The sequence below is a fragment of the Palaemon carinicauda genome, chromosome 31 (genome assembly GCF_036898095.1).
Source record: "Palaemon carinicauda isolate YSFRI2023 chromosome 31, ASM3689809v2, whole genome shotgun sequence".
Taxonomy (NCBI): Eukaryota; Metazoa; Arthropoda; class Malacostraca; order Decapoda; family Palaemonidae; genus Palaemon; species Palaemon carinicauda.
In genome coordinates, this window is record NC_090755.1 from 1797597 (window position 1) to 1817736 (window position 20140).

The following is a 20140-nucleotide window of genomic DNA, read 5'->3' on the forward strand; positions in this document are numbered from 1 at the left end:
GGATATTTGGCTACAGTGATACTCCCAGAGAATTGACCATAGGTCTCCAGAATTCTAACTCCTGGTGTGAGTATCCTTAAAATTTTTCTTAAGGATATCGCATAATATCAGGGGACGTATATCTTGATACGACACATGGCAATCTTCACCCTGAATAGAGTTTTCACTCTGAGGGGAAAGAGTGGCGAAATTTGAAGGGGAGCCGTTATCAAGGTTACTCTTCCTCCCCTACTATTACAGGGCCCAAAATGGCCGCTCATTCCTTGTAGCATTTTGCATGGTGTTACAGATAGAGTAGTTTCGGGAGGGGATTATTACATAATCCTTTTCTTAGAAAAGGAGGGTGGGTCCATTAGGATGACATGGCCATCTCACCCAAAAATAGGCTCACTCCAGTTTGCTTCGGTAACAGACACACTACTGAAAGCCAAACTGAAGGACATCAATCGAGTTTGGCGATCCAGAGCAAACAGCGAAAATCGAGACAAAATTTCTCGGATTCCATTTATCCTCAGGAAAAGACTTTAGCCTTGGATGAAAGACAAAAACTTGGCAAAATCAGTACCTCTTCATTTCCCACCGCCGGCGTTAGTAATCCATATGGATGCCTCCCTAAGCGGTTGGTGTGGTTACTCCCAATTCAAAAAGGTCCAAGGTTTGTGGTCAGTGACATTTCGTCAACTACACATCAATATCCTAGAGGCCATGGCAGTGCTCTTGACTCTAAAAAAGCTTTCTCCGTCAAAGAAACAACATATCAGGTTAATACTAGACAGAGCGGTGATAGTCCACTGCATCAACAGGGGAGGTTCCAAGTCAAGTCACATAAATCATGTGATGATTGCGATCTTTTCATCGGCAATAAAGAACCGTTGGCACTTGTCAGCGGTTCACCTGGCGAGCATAAGGAACGTAGTCACCAATGCACTTACAAGGACAGCCCCGCTGGAGTCGGAATGGTCCTTGGACCAAGAGTCATTCAATTGGATTTGCCAACAGGTTCCGAATCTCCAAGTAGATCTATTCGCCACGGAATCCAACCACAAACTGCAATGTTATGTAGCCCCCAACCTGGATCTTCTGGCCTGTGCCACAGATGCCATGTCCATAGATTGGAACAACTGGCAGAGGATTTACCTGTTTCCTCCTATAAACATGCTGATGAAAGTCCTAGACAGGCTCAGAACTTTCAAAGGGCAGATTGCCCTAGTGGCTCCCAATTGGCCAAAAAGCAACTGGTTTCCTCTCTTGGTGGAACTGAGACTCTGGTCTTGGCGGATTCCCAACCCGAAGTTAACACAAACAGTACAAACTCGCAGTGTGTCAGCTTTCTCAAGAATTCAGAGTGCCCTAACTTTATGGACTTCTTGAAATTTGCAGCACAAAAGGATGCTGATATTGACCCTCTTAACACATTGTTCCTAGAGTCGGACAAGAGAGAATCCACCCTTCGGCAATATGATTCTGCCGTAAGGAAGTTAGCAAAATTTTTGAAAGACTCAGATGTTCAGATGATGACTGCCAATCTGGCAGTTACCTTTTTCAGAACTTTGTTTGAAGGGGGACTAGCCGCTAAGACTATTACCACAATTAAGTCCGCTTTAAAGAAAATATTTCAGTTCTTGTTTATATTGATCTTACAGATTCGTATTTTTCATCTATCCCCAAAGCTTGTGCTAGACTAAAACTAGCAACTCGTCCTCACACGGTTTCCTGGTTTTTAAATGATGTCCTTAAATTAGCTTTTGATACTGATAATGACTCATGCACTTATGTAACGCTTCTTAGGAAGACGTTATTTTTTATAAGTTTAGCTTCAGGAGCCAGAATATCTGAACTCTCGGCGTTATTTTGAGAGCCAGATCACATTGACTTTCTTTCTTCTGGTAAAATGTTACTCTCTCCAGATAGACATTTCTTAGCAAAGAATGAAGACCCACAGAATAGATGCACCCCGTAGAAGATTGTCCCTCTTCCACAGGATCTATTCCTGTGCTCGGTTAACACTCTGAAAGCATATTTGAATAGAACTCGTACTACGTCTTCAGGCCCTTTGTTTATTAGAGAGCATGGAGGAACCATTTTCCTAAGAGGAATCAAACAACAGATTCTTTATTTTATTAAACAAGCCAATCTGGCTTCAGTCCCACAAGCCCATGATATCCGAGCAGTAGCAACATCAGTCAATTATTTTCATCACTTGAATTTTGAAGAATTGAAAGGATACACCGGCTGGAAATCCCCAGCTGTATTCAAACCACTATTTAAAATCCTTGGAAGCCCTAAAATTTGCAACAGTAGCGGCAGGGAATGTGGTTCCTCTGGATATTACAGAACCATTATAACAAGGTCCTATCTTCTTTCTCTTTTCCTTTTTGTGCCTTGCCTCCTTATAAGGAGCGGGGCGACACCTGCCTCGCCTATTCCCCCCTACCTTACCCTTGACAATCATTTGGTTTGCACCTTACCCCATGGTTATGATGTTTATATACTACTAATGTCTTTTTGTTATTGTTAGACATCTCATGTTCTTTTTGTTGGAAGTTTTTCCCTATTTTACCAAGAATTTAGAGTCCCTGACTCTGTATTGTACTTTTAAGAGATTGGTATATTAAGGTTTATTATTTAAACACTCCTTATTAAATTATTCTATTTTATTTCAGTTCCTTACCTTTATGTGTATTTCCAAGCTTAGGGGACCAATTATCTGTTACTATTTCATGGAGCGACACAGGTCGAGCCCAGAAAAGGGATTTTGATGAAGGAAAAATTATTTCTGGGCGAGGGACCTGTGTCGCCCAGAGAATCCACCCCCTTTTTACCTCACCCTAGGCTGGTCCAAGCTAGTAGGAATAAGGGAAGAAGCCCGGGTAGTGGTGGTGGTGGTGGTGGTGGGGGGGGTGCTAGTCGTAGTAGCGGGCAGTAGTTGGATGTAGAACAGCACCTCGTAGTATCGGGGAATATTGAGGAAGGAGAGGTCTACAGTAATTGGTAAGGGACCGTATATTTAGTAGTACAGTGATCCCTCGCTACTTCGCGGTTCGAGCATCGCGGATTCACCACTTCGCGGATTTTTTCATAACGCATGTATATACATATATCGTGGATTTTCCGGAAATTTCGAAAATACCGCGATGTGACCGATGGTGCGAGATTGGAGAAAGTAAGGAAAATTGAATCATGATTGATTTTCAATATAAATGAAACTCTGAGGAGCAACAAAGATATCATTTGTTAGAGAGATAGAGAGAGGTAAGGAATGGGAGGTAGTGAAAAGTAGCCCACAGAGAGAGAGAGAGAGAGAGAGAGAGAGAGAGAGAGAGAGAGAGAGAGAGTGTGTGTGTGTGTGTGTGTGTGTAAATGTAAGAAACAAAAAAAATTGATAGGTTATAACACATTGGTGCTTATGTAATATCAACTGTATAGACGGTTTGAATAAGTCTAGAATAAAATGATGTTTCCCAAAAAATAGTGGTTTGCTGATGAAATCGGATGCCGTATTTTTAGCTACGATTGAAATGGATGTAAACTCGTCATAATTTTTTCGTTTTGTATTTAATTGACACTAAGAAAACTAATTTTAGTTTCTTCATCTATATGTAAGTATTGTATAACAAGAGAGAGAGAGAGAGAGAGAGAGAGAGTGTGTGTTGTTTTAAATATAATAAGAGAGAGAGAGAGAGAGAGAGAGAGAGAGAGAGAGAGAGAGAGAGAGAGAGAGAGTGTGTGTGTTGTTTTAAATGTAATAAACAGAAAAATTTGATAGGTTATGACACATTGGTGCTTATGTAATATCAACTGTATAGACGGTTTGAATAAGTTAAGAAATGGTATAAACGATACTTTGTTAGTGATCTGATCACAGCCAAAGTAAAACAACAAGAAGTCAACAATACTCGATTTTTAAAACACACCCGAAATTTAAAAACAAAAGTACACGCTTTCTTAATGTGCAATTAACTATTTAAAGAGTAGCAATTTTCTAGAATAAAATGATGTTTCCCAAAAAATAGTGGTTTGCTGATGAAATCGGATGCCGTATTTTTAGCAACGATTGAAATGGATGTAAACTCGGCATAATTTTTTCGTTTCGTATTTAATTGACACTAAGAAAAGTAATTTTAGTTTCGTCATCTATATGTAAGTATTGTATAACACGAAGAGAGAGAGAGAGAGAGAGAGAGAGAGAGAGAGAGAGAGAGAGAGAGAGAGAGAGAGAGAGAGAGAGAGAGAATGAATCCGCTGTTGTAATCGAATGCCGTGTTTTTTTTTCGTGAGAATTTCATCGCCACAACTAACAACAACATACTGTACTGAACTTTACAGTATTATACAGACTACTGTAATATGATAAAGTAAAATATTTGTAATAACCTATTTTATATGAAATGGGGCTATTTTTTGTTTAAAATTTACATTTACGTACGTAAAACAACTCTCTCTCTCTCTCTCTCTCTCTCTCTCTCTCTCTCTCTCTCTCTCTCTCTCTCTCTCTCTCTCTCTCTCTCTCTCTCTCGTAAATTGTTTTCCTGCATTGCTACGTATGTATGATTTTATATAGATACGGTAAATAATATTTGTAATAACATATTTTCTAAAAGTTTTTACAGTGAACCCTCGCTACTTCGCGGTTCGACCATCGCGGATTCACCACTTCGCGGATTTTTTCCATAACCCATATATATACAGTAATATATATATATATATATATATATATATATATATATATATGTATGCATGTATTTATGTATATATGTAGGTATGTATATGTGTATACATATACAGTAAATATATATATATATATATATATATATATATATATATATATTTATATATATATATATATATATATATGTATATATATATATATATATATATATATATATATATATATATATATACTGTATATATATATATATATATATATATATATATATATATATATATATATATATATATATATATATATACACACACACACATATATATATATATATATATATATATATATATATATATATATACATATATATATATATATATATATATATATATATATATATATATATATATATATATATATATATATATATATATATATATCTAAAGTAGGAAGATGTGATGTAGTTCTAAGGGAAAAGTATGGGAAATATGTCTGGGTAATAAGCAAAGCTCTACCTCCAGTTTGTTTCTACATTATGATCAGAGATAAATGTAAACAAAACATTGGTTGCCATTTTTTATCGTGCTTTTTAGCATGTTTAGGAAATGCATGATATAAAATCACCTTTAATATTTGTGCCTGTTTTAGTTTAGGGTACTGTAGTACATGTATTAAGTGTTCTGTACATTAAAGGGTAGTTTGTTAACAGTACTACGTACAAGGGAAGGTTTTAAAAGTCTGAATATACATGTTGAATAAATAGGTAAATATGGTGTCACTACTTCGCGGATTTTCACCTATCGCGGCCGCGACTGGAACCTATCTACCGCGATAAACGAGGGTTCACTGTACTGTAATATCATTATTTATCACTTTCATCATGCACGTTAAATGCCTTACTTTATGACGCCGCCCATAAAGAAAAACATTTCATTTGGAAGTCCTAAGAAAAATTAAGTAAAACATTGGTAATAACAAAATCAACATACTGTATAATCAATATAATCGATGCAAAAACTAACCTATACACAGATGTGTGCACTAAATGCCTTTGTTTCTTCATTATGATCAGAGATAAACGTAAACAAAACATTGGTTGCCATTTTTTATCGTGCTTTTTGGCGTGTTTAGGAAACGCATGATATAAAATCACCTTTAATATTTGTGCCTGTTTTAGTTTAGGGTACTGTAGTACATGCATTAAGTGTTCTGTACATTAAAGGGTAGTTTGTTAACAGTACTACGTACAAGGGAAGGTTTTAAAAGTCTGAATATACATGTTAAATAAATACGTAAATATGGTGTCACTACTTCGCGGATTTTCACCTATCGCGGTCGGGTCTGGAACCTATCTACCGCGATAAACGAGGGCTCACTGTATTTATATCCTAGAAATGGTGCTATAAGGAGGATTTCACTGGGCGACTCAGGTCCCTTGCCCAGAAATAGATTTTTCCTTCATTAAAATCCCTTTTTTGGGCTCAAGCCATGCCGTCCTGATGGAAGTTTACCAGAGAATTATTTTTCAATATTAAACTTACCCGATAATCATGTAGCTGTCAACTCCGTTGCCCGACAGAATTCTACGGGAGGGATACGCCAGCTATCACTATACTAGAAGGGGGTGTACTCACAAGCGCCACCTGTGGCCAGGTACTACAGTACTTGTTGTTGACGCCACCTCACTTTTTCCTCTGTCGTGCTTCCGGCAAGACGTTCTTGGATACGCTTATGATTTTGGAGTATTGTTCACGGTTTGGTGAAGTATTTCTCTAAATTTGCAGCTATTCGCTATACTGGAAACTTCTATATTAGCTTAGTTAGCTTTTGAAATTAATTTGATTATTTATGGTGACGAAGAGAGTATGAACTCTCTTTCACCTTTAAATGGCCGACCCTTCCCTTAGACGGAAGTGTTGGTGTCTAAGAGAGTATAGACTCTCTTTCTTAATTTTGCTTAACAAAAGTTATAGATTTATTTTATATCTCTCCGCCTCTTATAGGCCTCTTCGATTAACTTCCTTTTATTATAAACTTATTAAAATTAATTTTTATATTTGTTTATATTCGACCTTCCTATTAGTAGGCGGTCTTTTCTTGGTACCGAAGTTAATTAACTTTGAGCCCGTCATTTCGGTTTTACCTGTTAACATATTATGCTATTTTAATGTCTTTGAAAGAATTTCTTTGATAGTCTCGTACTGTTTTCAAAGTTGAACTAACGTTTTGTTTTGTCTCTGCAGTTGTTGACGTTCAGAACGTTCAACTTGCGCTCTATCGTTACGATAGAGAAAGAATTTTCACGGTTTCACGTTGCAGTAAGAGTAACCGTGTCTAGCGTTTTGTTCATTCTTTCTTAACTTAATGGTTTTAATCCTAATAAAGGAACTTTTCATTTTGGGAAATATTTCAGTTTTTTCCTTTAACAATAATATGTTTTAACGATATATATGATTGGGCTCTTCTCTCAGGTTCTAAGTCAAGAGAGAGAGAGAGAGAGAGAGATAGAGACGGAGGGAGAAAGAGGAGGATAAACGTTTCATTCAAGCGAGTAACGTTGTTATCGTTTTTGCTCTTCTCCCTAGTCTCTTTAGGGGAAGAAGGTAAACGTTTCTAGAGTGATCTAGTGTTTAGTCTCTTTCCAGCCACTGAATTATTTATCTTTCATTAGATTTTTCTGTTACATTGTAATTCTGTTTTCGCAATTACTAACTTTTGAGAAAGGATAGAATTGCGTGTTTCAGGTACAAACCACTTAAAGTTTCGAGTTCAGTGAAATAAGTGCAAACAGAAAATCAAAGTGATAAGTGATTAGCGCAAAGTGTGTCAGTGTTGTGCGTGAGGGTACTTCTGTGCGGGCCAGTCGTCCTCCCAGTCCGGGACCTCTTGCAAGCTCCCAAGCCCAGGGGAGAAGCAATGTCGAAGGGCAAAAGGGTTCAGCAGGCCTTGATCGGCGCACAGAAGTATCCTCGGTGGTTGCGGGCGTGTCTTACCGAGACCGTCACTCCCACCCGCAGACGATTGAGCCCTTATTTTGCTCGTCTGCAGAAGAAATTTAGGGGAGAAAACGCTGGTCTCAGGTCTCAAGACCTCTTAAACGTAAAGTCCAGACCTATGCCAGACGTACGAAGTTAGAGTTCAACAACCCGGATGCAGTCATTGGGTTAGCTCTGACTCGCCGCAGTCATCAGTTGAATGCACTCCGCCTAAGAGGAGTAAGGTTCTGCCGCAACAGATCTCTGCTGTTAAGGCTTTACCTCAGCAGACCTTAGTGTCTGCCGACCCCAAGTTGACTCTACTGCAGTCCATGCAGTCACAACTTTCGGTCTTGATGCGTGAGTGTCGGGCTGAGAAGGTTGCGCCTCCGCCTGCGCTCGCTCCGCCTGCGCTCGCTCCGCCTGCGCTCCCTCCGCCTGCGCTCGCTCCGCCTGCGCTCGCTCCGCCTGACCGCAGTACCGCCTGCCAGGCGTACGATGTTGAGCCACGTTATGAGTTTACTGATCCCAGTGGTGTGCAGCTCCCTCCGCCTTCCTTAAGGCAACCTCAGCAATGGGAACAGGAGGCTTATACCTCTCTTCCTCCGCTTCCACTTGCTGTTCCACCAGTGAGGCAACACTCGCTTGAGGTACAACAACCTCTCCCATCCATGAGTCAGTCTCCTCAGCTCTCGCTGCAGCGAGCTCAACCCTCCTCAGGGCAAGCACCTCAACACCTTAGCCTTGCGCCTCAGGAGCCTCAACTTGCGAGACTTTTACTGCGTTCTGCGCAGCCACTGCCTTTTCGCTCTCAGCTCACACCGCAGGAACCTCAACTCGTTCCTCAGGAACTTGCTACTGCGCATCCGCCAACCACTCAGCAAGCGCAACCCTTGAGTTCAGCCACTCATGCCAGGAGTCAGCCTCCTCCACCCATGCGCCTACCTTCTGCTACTTCTTTTGATCAGCCTTTGCAGACTGAGCCTCAGGTGTTCCCTCAACAGAGTCTTGAAGAGGAAACCACAACTATTGTTGTTCCAGCTCGTTCTGACTCTGCTGTTCAGCATACCTTACCTCCATTTTCAAACATTATGATAATGGAGGTTATTTGTATTACTTATAAAAATATATTTGTATTCCTTGCAATATATTTTTAACAATATCGCAAAATATGGCAAAAATATGAATCATGAGTTATGAATGTAAGGTAAATATTATGTTGATATTAAAACCCCATGCAAGCATGCATAAAGCACTCTAGCACTGGTCATGGAATTTCTGAGAAATGTTAAACGCCATGCACACGCTCTGCTTACCTTACAACATGCTCTACATACAGCATGCTCTGCTTACAGCATGCTCTGCATACAACATGCTCTGCATACAACATGCTCTGCATTCAGCATGCTCTGCATACAACATGCTCTACATACAGCATGCTCTGCATACAGCATGCTCTGCATACAGCATGCTCTGCATACAACATGCTCTGCATACAGCATGCTCTGCATTCAGCATGCTCTGCATTCAACATGCTCTGCATACAGCATGCTCTGCATTCAGCATGCTCTGCATACAACATGCTCTACATACAGCATGCTCTGCATACAGCATACTCTGCATACAACATGCTCTGCATACCTTACCGCATGCTTCTCAGTCACACATCTTTGGTTGTTGCCAACTCACTAGACTGGCAAGCAGTTTCATAACGTTGCCTTCTAGTCTGCTGCTTTTGCACCAGTGAAACCCTCACTGAGAGAACTTAGCTTTTCTAGGATATGGTCCCTGAAGATGAGAAAGTTCTTTTCTCCCTCCTTCTGATATTCCCTTGAGGACTCTGTCATTTGGAGGGAGCCTTTAGCTGCGTAGCCTCCTATGGACTTTTATTTAAGCATAACATGCTTCCAGGGAAGGTAATGGTTCCACTTCAGTCGCTAATCCCGTCTGTTACCACACCTGCTCCCATAGACCTTGAGCTGTGTTGCAAGACATGCAGTCCAAGCTTAGTCCTTGTTAGAGGATTTTTTGGTTACGGAGTCAATGTGTCACGGGGAAGACGTTCAACAACCAGCAGAAGTGACTTGTTGTGACGCAGTGCGGCAACCTCAGCAACCCGATAAGGAGTTGTCTGTACGACCCAGACAGTCTAGACAGATTCGGGTTGTCACTGTACTTCCTCTCTTGCCCATGGTTGACAGTTCACAGACTGTGCAGCAGTACCATGATCTTGTGTCCGGCTCCGTCAGACGACTGGCTTTTAAGAGCTCCCACAAGTCGTCGCTGTCTGGAGATTTTCAAATGGACTATGGATCTGACCAAGGAACTGGGCCTCCTGGTCAATTTTGAGGAGTCTCAGCTCGTCCCATCCCAGACCATTGTCTCCTTGGGTATGGATCTTCAGAGTCGAGCTTTTCGGGCTTCTCCGTCGGCCCCAAGGATCTTCCAAGCCCTAGAATGCATCCAGAGCATGCTGAGAAGGAACCGATGCTCAGTCAGGTAGTGGATGAGTCTAACAGGGACACTTTCATCGCTGGCCCTGTTCATCGTGTTAGGGAGACTCCACCTCCCCCCCCTTCAGTATCATCTAGCTGCTCACTGGATAAAGGACATGACGCTAGAGACGGTCTCAGTTCCTGTTTCCGAAGAGAGGAGGTCTTCTCTCGCGTGGTGTAAGAACAGCTTTCTTCTCAAGGAAGTCTACCTTTGGCTGTTCAGAAACACGACCGCCGTCTCCTCTCGGACGCATCAGACACGGGCTGGGGTGCGACTTTGGACGGACAAGAATGCTCGGGAACATGGAATCAGGAGCAAAGGACACTTCACATCAATTGCAAGGAGTTGTTGGCGGTTATTCTGGCCTTGATAAACTTCAAGTCCCTCCAGCTTAACAAAGTGGTGGAGGTGGACTCTGACAACACCACAGCCCTGGCTTACATCTTCAAGCAGGGAGGGACTCTTTCGTGGAAGTTGTTCTAGATCGCAAGGGACCTACTCATCTGGTCTAAAGATCGAAAGCTAACTGGTAACGAGGTTCATTCAGGGCGGTATGAATGTCATGGCAGATCACCTCAGCCGGAAGGGTCAGGTCATCCCCACAGAGTGGACCCTTCTCAAGAATGTTTGCAGCAGACTTTGGGCCCTGTGGGGTCAGCCAACCATAGATCTGTTCGCTACCTCGATAACCTAGAGACTCTCTGTTGTATTGTTCTCCGATTCCAGACCCAGCAGCAGTTCACGTGGATGCTTTTCTGCTGGATTGGTTCCATCTCGACCTGTATGCATTCCCGCCGTTCAAGATTGTCAACAGGGTACTTCAGAAGTTCTCCTCTCACAAAGGGACACGGCTGACGTTGGTTGGCTCCGCTCTGGCCCGCGAGAGAATGGTTCTTAGAGGTACTGCAATGGCTGGTCGACATTCCCAGGACTCTTCCTCTAGGAGTGAACCTTCTAAGTCTACCTCACGTAAAGAAGGTACACCCAATCCTCCACGCTCTTCGTCTGACTGCCTTCAGACTTTCGAAAGACTCTCAAGAGCTAGGGGCTTTTCGAAGGAGGCAGCCAGAGCGATTGCCAAAGCAAGGAGAACATCCACTCTCAGAATCTATCAGTCTCAAGGGGAAGTCTTCCGTAGCTGGTACAAGATCAATGCAGTTTCCTCAACCAGTACCACTGTAACCCAGATTGCTGACTTCCTGTTATATCTAAGGAAAGTAAGATCCCTTTCAGCTCCTACGATCAAGGGTTACAGAAGTATGTTGGCAGCGGTTTTCCGCCACAGAGGCTTGGATCTTTCCACCAACAAAGATCTACAGGACCTCCCTAGGTCTTTTGAGACCTCAAAGGAACGTCGGTTGTCCACTCCAGGCTGGAATCTAGACGTGGTCCTAAGGTTCCTTATGTCATCAAGATTTGAACCTCTCCAATCAGTCTCTTTTTAGGACCTCACATTAAAAACTCTTTTCCTTGTGTGCTTGACAACAGCTAAAAGAGTAAGTGAGATCCACGCCTTCAGCAGGATCATTGTTTTCACATCTGAAACGGCTACATGTTCCTTGCAGCTCGGTTTATGCTAAACGAGCTTCCTTCACGTCCTTGGCCTAAGTCGTTCGAGATCCCAAGCCTGTCCAACTTGGTGGGGAATGAACTGAAGAGAGTACTTTGCCCAGTTAGAGCTCTTAGGTACTATCTAAAAGGTCTTAACCTTTACAAGGACAATCAGAAGCCTTATAGTGTGCTATCAAGAAACCTTCTTTTCCAAGTTCTAAGAACTCAGTTTCTTACTATTCAGGCTTCTGATTAGAGAAACACATTCTCATCTGAAGGAAGAAGACCTTGCTTTGCTGAAGGTAAGGACACATGAAGTGGGAGCTGTGGCTACTTCAGTGGCCTTCAAACAGAGCTATTCTCTGCAGAGTGTTATGGATGCAACCTATTGGAGAAGCAAGTCAGTGTTCGCATCATTCTATCTCAAAGATGTCCAGTCTCTTTACGAGTACTGCTACACCCTGGGACCATTCGTAGCAACGAATGCAGTAGTAGGCGAGGGCTCAGCCACTACATTCCCATAATCCCATAACCTTTTAACCTTTCTCTTGAATACTTTTTATGGGTTGTACGGTCGGCTAAGAAGCCTTCCACATCCTTGTTGATTTGGCGGGTGGTCAATTCTTTCTTGAGAAGCGCCGAGGTTAAAGGTTGTGATGAGGTCCTTTAGTATGGGTTGCAGCCCTGTATACTTTAGCACCTTTGAGTTGATTCAGCCTTCCAAGAGGAACGCTGCGCTCAGTAAGGAAGACGATCTTATTAAAGGCAGAGTAACGGTTCAAGTCGACTTCCTTACCAGGTACTTATTATTTCATTGTTATTGTGGATAACTGATTATATGAAATACGGGATACTTAGCTATCCTTTAGTCTTGTACACTGGTTTTTCACCCACCCCCCTGGGTGTGAATCAGCTACATGATTGTCGGGTAAGTTTAATATTGAAAAATGTTATTTTCATTAGTAAAATAAATTTTTGAATATACTTACCCGATAATCATGATTTAATTGACCCACCCTTCCTCCCCATAGAGAACCAGTGGACCGAGGAAAAAGTGAGGTGGCGTCAACAACAAGTACTGTAGTACCTGGCCACAGGTGGCGCTTGTGAGTACACCCCCTTCTAGTATAGTGATAGCTGGCGTATCCCTCCCGTAGAATTCTGTCGGGCAACGGAGTTGACAGCTACATGATTATCGGGTAAGTATATTCAAAAATTTATTTTACTAATGAAAATAACATTTTAAAGTACTATATCTGTGGGTTTGTATAAGTGCCTCAACCTTGGGACAGCTTCTATATGGTCATCCAGACCACTGAAATATATGACGATACCGTTATAGTGTATGTCATTACCACTAAGCATGGAACAATGTTAGGGCTTCTTGCCCCCTGCAGGGAAACGTCGTACTTGACGATAGAAGCACAAGGTTTGTATTCATATAGGAACAAATATAAATATCATTCAGATCTTTTTGTTCATATGATTAAGTACCTTAAGTAGGAATTTTACTTAGGAAAATAAGTAAAAGACTCCGGCTAAGTTTATTTAGCTACATATGGGGTGAAATAAGATGCAAATACTCTTTCACCATTTTATTAAATTGATAATCCAATGGAACAGAAGGTGTATTAAAATTTGTAATAGAATTATTCATTCAACATATATAAATAAAAATATTTTCTACCTGAAAGGGAGGAAAATTTTGTTGCCACTCAAAATCAGTTAAAAAATGATTAAGATAATTTTACTGTAAATGTTGGATAACTATCAATACTGTGTACAAGTGTACACATGGCACTAGTGTCATTGGTATAATTCTGCACCTAAAATAGAACAGTCCTAGTGTCACCATGTTGACACTCAATAAAAGGGTATTGCACTGGAAGGTGTCAACACCTTTTCACCCGAATTGAAAAGTCCCTTTCAATTCACTGTTTATCGCAGTACTAGATGACAGGTTTCATCACGCTACCTGCCGCCACCACAAAATGTTTCAACTCTTGCACTTGCTTCGCATATTGTTTATAAAAAACTGGAGGATTTCCAGCCAATGTATGAGCAGAGATGCAAAAAGTCCATATACTGAAAGAAGTTCAGTGAGGAAGCAATTTTTCTCGGATCATGACCTGCGGGTGTACTATCAGGATCCGCTCTACGAATGAAATAGGTGAGCTTCGCCCTCAGTTGTTTTAGGGATAAGTTTGATCCTGAGGTTTCGCCTTTGAAGAGCTGTCCTCTCTTGAAGTCTGAAGTCCTTCGAAGATAGACCTTTAGACACTACTGGACATAGAGAGACATCTTCCTTCAGAGGGCAGATTCTCGAGGGACCCCACCTTTTGGTGGGTAGCTCGTTTTTGACGAGAAAAGTAGGATCAGGAAAGAAATTCAGTTCTCCCACTTCTGTGAACTGAATATGGCCCTTGTCTCTTGATAGGGCTACTATTTCACTAACTCTAGCCCCTGTGGCTATAGCAAACAGGAATATCACTTTTTGTGTTAGATCCTTAAGAGAACAATCTTCATTGTTCAAGGTTGAAGCATAGTGTAAGACTTTGTCCAGAGGACCATGGAATGGGCTTTGGAGGAGCTGCTGGTTTAAGTCTAGCGCATGTCTTCGGAATCTTGTTGAAGATTTCGTTGGCCAGGTCCACCTGGAAGGCGTATAGAAGAAGTCTAATCAAAGCTGACTTACACGTAGTTATCGTGGTGGCAGCCAAGCCTTGCTCGTGAAGGTGGATAAAGAAGACAGGCAGAAGTCTATTGAGATTTCTTTTGGCCTTTTTGCTTTAACAAAAGCAACCCACTTTTTCCAGGACGATTCGTATTGTCTTCTGGTTGACTTTGACTTGTATTCTTCTGGGAAGTCTATACTGCCTTTCGAGATCGCAAATTTTTTCTTAACTGCTAAGGCAAGAAAATCATGAGATGAAGGTTTTGGGTTCTCTGTGATGAAGCGAAGACAGTCGACTTCTGAACCAATTGGGATAGAGCTGGTTTCGGTAAAGGGACCAGCCTCAGTTTCAGTTCCATCACCAGAGGGAACCAATTGCTCTTGGGCCACTTGGGGGCCACTACTGCTGCAGTTCCTTTGAAGGATCGCAGCTTGCTGAGGACTTTCAGCTGGAGATTCGTTGGAGGAAACTGGTAGATGCGGGTCCATCTGTTCCAATCGATGGACATGGTGTCTGTCGCTTCTGCCAGAGGGTCCTCGTATGGGGCTACAGTATATTGAGGTAGCTTCTTTGCGAAGAGGTCGATCTGCAGTCCTGGGACTTTTTCCAAGATGAAGGAGAATGACTGCGTCAAGAGACCATTCTGACTCTATCGGTTTTAGCCTGGATAGAGCGTCCGCCGTCACATTGCGAAACCCTTGTAGGTGAACTGCCGATAAGTGCCATCTCTTCTTTTTCGCTAAATGAGAGATGGCTAACATCACATGGTTGATGTGGGGTGATCTTGAGCCTTGTCGGTTCAGACATCTCACTATCACTTCACTGTCCAAGACCAGCCTTATGTGGGCTGATCTGTGAGGGGATAGTTTCTTCAGCATCAAGAAGACTGCCATGGCCTCCAGAATATTGATGTGAAAGGTCTTGAACAGGGATGATCAGGTCCCTTGGGCTTTCCTCTTTGATGGGAGTGACCTCCCCATCCTTCCATTGAGGCATCCGTGTGGATTGTCACTGATGGGGGAGGTGGTTGTAAGGGAACGGTCCTTTTTAGGCTCTTGACCTTCGACCTTGTATTGAGAAGTGATCGTAGTAAGGTCGGTACCGGTTTCTGTAGATTTCTTCGAGCGTTTGATGCGTATCTTCTCCAGACTCCTGACGCATCTTTCAGCTGTGCTCCTAGCACTGGGTCTGTTACTGCTGCAAACTGGAGAGACCCTAGTACTCTTTCCTGTTGGCATCTTGAGATCCTGTCGGATTTCAGTAGTCTCTTGACAGAACCCACGATCTCTCTCCTCTTCCTTGGTGGAATGGAGAGGCGGTGTGACTTCAAGTTCCAATGGATTCTCAGTCATTGAAACTCCTGAGCTGGAGAGAGGCGAGACTTCTTGAAGTTAATCTTGAATCCCAGATGTTCCAGGAACTGGATCACTTTCTTGGATGCTTGCAGAGAAGCAGTCTTGGATGCTGCCCACACCAGCCAGTCGTCCAGGTACGCTGCTACCTGAACGCCTTCTAGGCGTAGTTGTTGTACGACTGCGTCCGCAAGTTTCATGAAGATCCTTGGGGCTATGTTTAGTCCGAAGGGCATGGCTCTGAAGACATACTTTGTCTTCTGTAGCTTGAATCCTAGATAGGAGGAGAGGGGGCGGCTGACTGGAAGGTGGCAGTAAGCATCTGCCAGGTCTATTGAGACTGTGTGCGCCCCTTTCGGTAACACGGTCCTGATGTGTTGCAGGATTAACATCCTGAACTTGTTGTTCTCGATGAATTTGTTGAGTGGCGACTAGTCCAGAATGACTCTGAGTTTGTCCGAGTCGTTCTTGGGAACACAAAACAGCCTTCCCTGGAATTTGATTGACTTTGCTTTCCTTATAACCTTCTTGTTCAAGAGTTCTAAGGTATATTCTTCCAGTAAGGGGGTGGAGTGTTGGAAGAATTGAGGAAATGCAAGGTGGAGATCTGTTCCATTTCCATCCTAGTCCATTTTTTATTAGGCTGTGGGCCCAGGGATCGAAGGTCGAACGATCCCGAAAGTGTTGGAGTCTCCCTCCTACCTGTAGCATCTCATTGCTTAGGTGGTCCAGAGGGCTTGCCACCCTGACCGCGTCATCCCCTGCCTTGTAAGGGGTGTCATGAGGAGCCCCGTCGAGATCCTCTCCCTTTCGGGCGAAAGGTAGTAGTGTGCCTCTCAAACCCTGGATTGAAAGCTGGTGACTGGGCAACCAGCTGTTGAGGCACCACTTGGAAGGTGGTCTGTGGCTGAGCGACCACTTGGGGTATCGTGGTCATGGTGACCGTGGGGTGTTGCTGAGTAGGCTGAGAAGGTAGCCTTGGCTTCTTTGTCTTCCATTTGGGTTGGGGACCAGCGTCCGGGGAAGACTTCCTCTTTGAGGAGATGCCCCACTTTTGGAGAAAGTTCCTATTCTCCGTGGCGGCTTTCTCGACTACCTCTTGGACCACTTCTTTTGGAAAGAGGCCCTTACCCAAGATGCTTGAAGAAATCAGCTTCCTGGGTTCGTGTTTAACCGTTGCAACAGCAAACATGAACTCCCTAGAGGCTCTCCTGGCCTTCACGAAGGCGTACAGGTCCTTTACGAGGGTAGCCATGTGCATCTTGGCCAGGACCGTGAGCATATCTGGGGTGCTGTTGTGGCCTGCACACATCTCTATGCAGTTCTGGAGGGAAAGAGGAGCGGCTAACCCCTCTTTTGTCTCTTGCTCCCTTTGCAAGAGAAAGTCCGATAGCTTCGGTAGGTTCTCGCTGAACTGCTGTCCTGCGATATCTGCTACAAGCTTTCCTACTGAGAAGGTTAGGTGGACCTCCTTCCATTCCTTCTCATCCGTGGGCAAGGCTAGAGACAGAGGCCTACACTCCTCTAGTGTAGGGCATGGTTTGCCTGCCTCAACCGCCTTGAGAACACTCTGAAAAGCCTTCGACGTGAAGGGGAAGGCTCTCGAAGAAGGAGCAAGAAATTAGGGTGTTTCTTGCTCAGTGCAGAATCTCGCGAGTTAGTATAACTTGCCTTCTTCAGGCTACTCGTCTAGAGAGCCTGTGCCTTGTCGTGGTTGAATACCATGACCTCCTTTGGTTCCGTTTTCTCTTTCAAGTCTGGTTCACGCTTCAGCCGGATGAAGCACTCTGGGTAAGCGTTGAAGTTCGGCCAAAACTCAATGTCGTCCGTGTGGACGTCTCCCAACTCCTCCGAAATGTAGAGTTTGCCGTTGGTGATAGGCATAAACTCCGCATACCTCCAGGGTTTGGTCTCGGAGCAGGGTGGCAGGTCCTGTACTCTGGGTCGCTTGGAAGACCCTCGGGAGGTAACGGTCCGAGTCGCATCGCGAAACCCTCTCGTCATCTTTTCTTGCCTTTCTACGTTCTCCTTATGTAGATTTTCCATTAGGGCGGTAATGTGGGCCAAAACTGCCTGACCCATTGCGTCTAATGGAGGGGTAGGAGCCGAAGATGTAGACGGTGTCGGCGCTGCTGCCAGCACATGCAGAAGGGACTCGTCCGCTTCTGTCGAGTTGTAGTCATCATCTCCTCCGTGTGGTAGAGTAGACTTCTTCAGGATCGTCTCGAAGAAGATCCTTCTCCGTGTCCGTGGACACTTCAGACATCCTTTCCTCTTGGTGGATGTCCGTGCCTTGCATGGCTTCAGTGACGTCAGCCTCAACTGCGATATGGACGCAGGGAGGCCCGGGTCGTGCTTGAGGTATGATGGCATCAGCTGTTGCCTTCGGGAACAGCAAGCTTCGTATCATATTGTTGGGGAGGTACAGTCCAGGAGAGTTCTTTTGGAACCCTCGTACCCATTTCCGAAGCCTCTCGCGTGCTGCATCCCTCGACTCCTTCGACTTGGGGTCGTCGAAACCTTCGGTCACTAAGGCCGAGCAGACTTTGCAGTCCTTGGGGTCCCTATACCTCAAGGTTTCAGTTGTTACAACGCAGGCGGCATGAGACCTGCACATAGTGAGACCACAAAATTTCCTACTTTTGTAGTTACAGAAGATCACCTCACACTTCACTTTCTACTCCTCCTGTAAAGAAAGGAAATTGAAATGAGTATGCAGTAATTTATCACACTTGATAAATAAAAAATGTCATGCATTAAATTTTTAGTTTCTTAACTATTATAGCTTAGGATAGTAAGCTAGAAAGGAAATAGGAAAGACCCATACTTGTGCCTCCTGTCCAGCCAATTGCTGTGACCTCCCCCAATATTAATATTAGAATTTCCTTATTACAGGAAAATCAAAGGAGAAGGGTTCTAACTTCTAGAGTTAGAATTAGTGTATACTAGCACTGACCCTTTCATAAAAGTATTAATATTGTGGGGTAAATTATGATCAGATGACTTTCATCAGTGTATTGAAGGAATACTTCAATTCAATATAAGGTTGGTCTCAACAATAGACTGTGAAAGGATACACTGGGGATGTTAGAAAATATAAACTACTGTATAATATATACTATAGTTTTTTGCCTGCATTATGTACTATACTGCAGAAATACTGGCTACTGTATAAGCATATACTGTAGTTAAGGCGGTCTGTTGCTGGCTAGGCTAGTACCTGGTGGCACCGGTCTAGCCGGCATAGTACCTGGCGGCACTAGCCGACAGAGAGAGAGAAAGCATGGAGAGAAGGGCTACCTTATTAATATAGTTTAGTACAGTAAATAAGGGTGTAGGTATTATTATTCCTACTGCCTTCCTCCAGAATGAGGGTTCAAATGGAAGGGGGAAATGAATCATTCTTGCTTCTACCCAGCCACAAGACCTGCTGCTGGCTATTGCCGGTTTCAGGGATGTGGATGGCAGTCCAAGGGATGACTGAAGAACACTCAAAGACAAAGGGTCTCCCACCGGCAGCCGTCATGGCCGGTACAACCTTTCCCGGAGTCTTATGTCCGTATGGGGAAGGTCAGAGTGGCTATCAAGCTGCCTATGTAGGAGCCCGGTCGGCGCCACAGTCTATCCGGCAAGCAGGGAGATTGTAGGACATCGGCCAAAAACATGCGATGGCTAGGCTATCGCTAAAGGACAGAGAAGGGCAGGGAAAGGGTCTTGTGTGTTGTGTCGGAAGAAGGCGGCAGGATTGCCAGCCATTTCCAGACAAAAAAAAACATTGTTTCAGTATCGGCGTCGTCCTAGGCGGCAGAAGAATAACGATTCTTCAGCCCAGGACCTGCCGAAACAAGACTTGTCTTCTAGACCGCAAGGGAGAAGGCGGAGGCATCGTACTACCACTTCGGATGCGGGCTAGGGAAGCTAGGCTTCCTATGTCTGCAACTGTAAGCCGGCAGGGGAGTGACTACTCCCCTAGCAGCCGAGTTGTCGGCATAAAGACTGAATACTCTGAGTTACTGTCGTAAAACCAAGCCGGGATACTCGGCGGCAAGGGGGAAGACAGAAAACACTAGCCTAGTCAAGCCGGAGTATACTACTCTATGGCATGACCAGGATAGGGTTGTTGCCTAATGGCGGCACTCAGAGGGAAGGAAGGGTTTATCATTAAATCTCCGAAGGAGACGAGTATCGAATTATATAATTAATTCTAGGAGATATACTATCTCCTGTTGAATTGATAAAATGATACACGAGGGTAAACAGGGATAATGTATGAAAGTATACTAAAGCGCGTAGACTAGGTTAGCCTAGCGCAGGGCGAGATCTCAGCTATGCTCTATCACTGAGACTCTAATGTATCCGATTGATGCATTTAAGGAAGAGGAAAAATACATGCATGATCTTATCTTCACTAGTAAAATTTTTTCTAAA

General features: G+C 43.5%; 1 protein-coding gene and 1 pseudogene across 2 annotated transcripts in view; both read left to right on the plus strand.

The window, feature by feature from the left end:
- Window positions 1-20140, plus strand: part of LOC137624232 (uncharacterized) — a 421277-nt gene that overhangs the window by 278433 nt on the left and 122704 nt on the right. The window lies entirely within an intron of this gene.
- LOC137624836 (uncharacterized) lies at window positions 363-1960 on the plus strand (annotated as a pseudogene).